The sequence below is a fragment of the Canis lupus genome, unplaced genomic scaffold (genome assembly GCF_003254725.2).
Source record: "Canis lupus dingo isolate Sandy unplaced genomic scaffold, ASM325472v2 SANDYSCAFF125, whole genome shotgun sequence".
In the NCBI taxonomy this organism is placed as follows: Eukaryota; Metazoa; Chordata; class Mammalia; order Carnivora; family Canidae; genus Canis; species Canis lupus.
This window is the reverse complement of record NW_026019506.1, coordinates 30,001-32,500: the sequence shown is the minus strand read 5'-3', so window position 1 is coordinate 32,500 and position 2,500 is coordinate 30,001. Positions and strand designations below refer to the sequence as shown.

Here is a 2,500-nt window from a genome sequence, read left to right as displayed (position 1 = left end):
TGTGTGCGTGTCCGTCCGTGGGGCGAGGACGGGGCCGCGTGAGGAGGCAGGGGAAGGAAGGGGCCGCGCCCGCGCCGGAGGCGCGGTGGAAGCGCGGCGTGGCGGTGGGAGGCCTGGCGTCGGTCGGTCGGCGCCCGCCGGAGGAAGGAGGGTGTGTCGTCGGCGACGACGGCGTGTCGTGGGGAGACGGGCCCCGCGCCCGCCTCCCTTTCTCGGACGTCGCCGTCCCGGCCCCCACCGTGTCCCTTCCGGGGGTCCGCCTCCTCCGTCTTGCCCGCTCGCCTGGGGCTGCCGCCGGGTCGTCCACTCGCCGCCCCCTCGGCGGCGGCGGCGGCGGCGCTCGTCCCCCTGCCCCTCCGGGGCCCCCTCCCCTTCCGCGGCCCGCCTTTCGCCTTCCGGCGCCGGTCGTTCCCGGTCGCCGCGTCGCCCACGCGGGGTGCCCTCGGCGCGTCTCGGGACGCGTGCGACGCGGCGCGGTGCCCTCCGCGGTGTCGTCGTCGTCCTCCTCTGCGGGAGCGTCGGCTCGCGCGGGGGCGCCCGCCGCCCGGCGCGCTCCCGCCGCCCGCCCTGGACGGTCCTCCGGTCAGGCGGGCGTCACGCGCATCTCCGCCCTCCCGCTCGTCGCCTCTCCCTCTCCCACCCCGGCCCACCCCCGCCTCTGGGGCCTCGGGCCAGGTCCGCTCTCCCCTTCTCCGTCGCCGCCCCGCCGCCCCCTCCCTGGCCCTGCCCGCTCGCCCCGCTTCCCGCTGCGGGCCCCCGCCCTCCGTGGCGAGGCGGGGCCAGGTCGCGGTTGTGGGGAGGGCCGAGGTCGGCCGGCAGTGTTTTCTCCTAAGGCGAGGCGAGGTGGTGGCTCCCGGGGTGTTCCTCGGAAGCGAGGTCCGGCGGCCCCGCCCCCGGTGGCTTTGGGGCGGGGAGACCGGGGAGAGAGAGGAGGCTGGCTGTCGGCGGTGGCGGGCCCGCGTCGCGCCCGCCGGGCCTGGTCCGTCACGGGCCGGCAGCGTCAGGGGCTCGCGCCCCTCGCTTGGCGTGTCGGCCGCGCGGCCGGCCGGAGAGATCGCGTCGGGGCGGCGGCGGCGGCCTTGGCCTCGCTCCCCGCGCCCCGCCTCGCCCGTCCCCCCACCCTCTGTCCGGGTACCTGGCGCGTCCCGGCGCGGATTTAAAGACCCTTTGGGGTCGCCCGTCCGCCTCGGGTCGGGGCGGTCGGGCCCGCGGGAGGGTCAGTCCTCTCCAGACTCCGCCGCCTCGGTCCCCGCCACCCCGTGGGGTATTGCGGGGAGTCGCCGCCACGTGCCCGGTCCACGCGGCCGCCGGGAGGGCTCGCCCCTGCCGTGGCCGTCGTGCCCGTCCGTGTGCGCGTGCGGCCGCCCCCGCGTCCCCGGTGTGGCGTGGGGCGACGAGTAACCCCTGGGCGCCTGTGGGGTTGTCTCGCTCGCCCCCGCGCCCGCGCGTGCGCGGCAGGGGCGGCGCGCGCCCCGTCGTTCGTCCGACCCTTCCGACCTTGTCGGAGTCTGATCTCGTGGTCTCTGCTGGCCGGCCAGAGGCGCCCTCCGGGGATGTGCCGTGCCGGGAGGGCTCTCCCCTCCGCTCGAAACTCGTACGACTCTTAGCGGTGGATCACTCGGCTCGTGCGTCGATGAAGAACGCAGCTAGCTGCGAAATTAATGTGAATTGCAGGACACATTGATCATCGACACTTCGAACACTTGCGGCCCCGGTTCCTCCCGGGGCTCGCCCTGTCTGAGCGTCGCTTGGCGATCAATCGCCGCCCCTGGTGGCGGCGCGGCTGGGGTTCCCTCGCAGGGCCCGGTCTGCCGGGCCCTCCGTCCCCTGAAGCAGACGCGTGGCCGCCTCCGCGTGCCTCCTCCCCCTCCCTCCCCCTCCCCGCTCCCCTCCCGTGCCCTTCCGCCGCGCCCGGTCGGCCGCCCGCGCCCCGCCCCGCACCCGTGCGGTGTGGTACGTGCGGTGCGTGGACGGGGACCGAGCCGGGCGGCGGGGCCGTGGTGGGGCGGGCGGTGGGGGGGATGTGGGGGTGACGTGAGAGGCGGTGCCCGCCCGCGAGAAAGGAGAGAGGCGAGGCTCGCGCCGAGGAGGGCCGCGGCGGCTGCCGCCCGCCGCGGTCCCCCTCTTGGGGAGATCCCTCGCGCCGCACGCGGCCGCAGGGTCGCCCGGGTCGTGCGTCTGGGGCGGAGGACGGGGGTGTGTGGTTGCGGTCCCGCGCCGCCGCGCGTCGATCCGCGCCGCCCCTCCGCTCCCCTCCTCGCCCTTCCCGCTGGCGACCCCGGCCTTCGCCCTGTCGGGCGGCTCGCGCCAGGCCGCGCCCCGGGCGTGCCCCGGCGCGGCGGCCCGCGGACGCCGCGGCGCCGCCCGCCGCTGCGCGCCCGCCCCGGGTCGCGGCCGCGCCGCCCGTCTGCTCCCGGAGCCCGCGGTTGGGTCGCGTCGGGGGGTCGAGCGGGCGGAGGTCGCGGCCGTGGGAGGACGTCGCGCGCGAGGAAGAGGAGGC

The 2,500-nt window shown here is 78.4% G+C and overlaps 1 non-coding gene across 1 annotated transcript; it reads left to right on the top strand.

Moving 5' to 3' along the window:
- Positions 1-1,598: 1,598 nt before the first annotated feature.
- Positions 1,599-1,747, top strand: LOC125754782 (5.8S ribosomal RNA). The gene has a single exon (XR_007409597.1). It is a non-coding gene; the product is annotated as a 5.8S ribosomal RNA (ribosomal RNA).
- Positions 1,748-2,500: the final 753 nt, after the last annotated feature.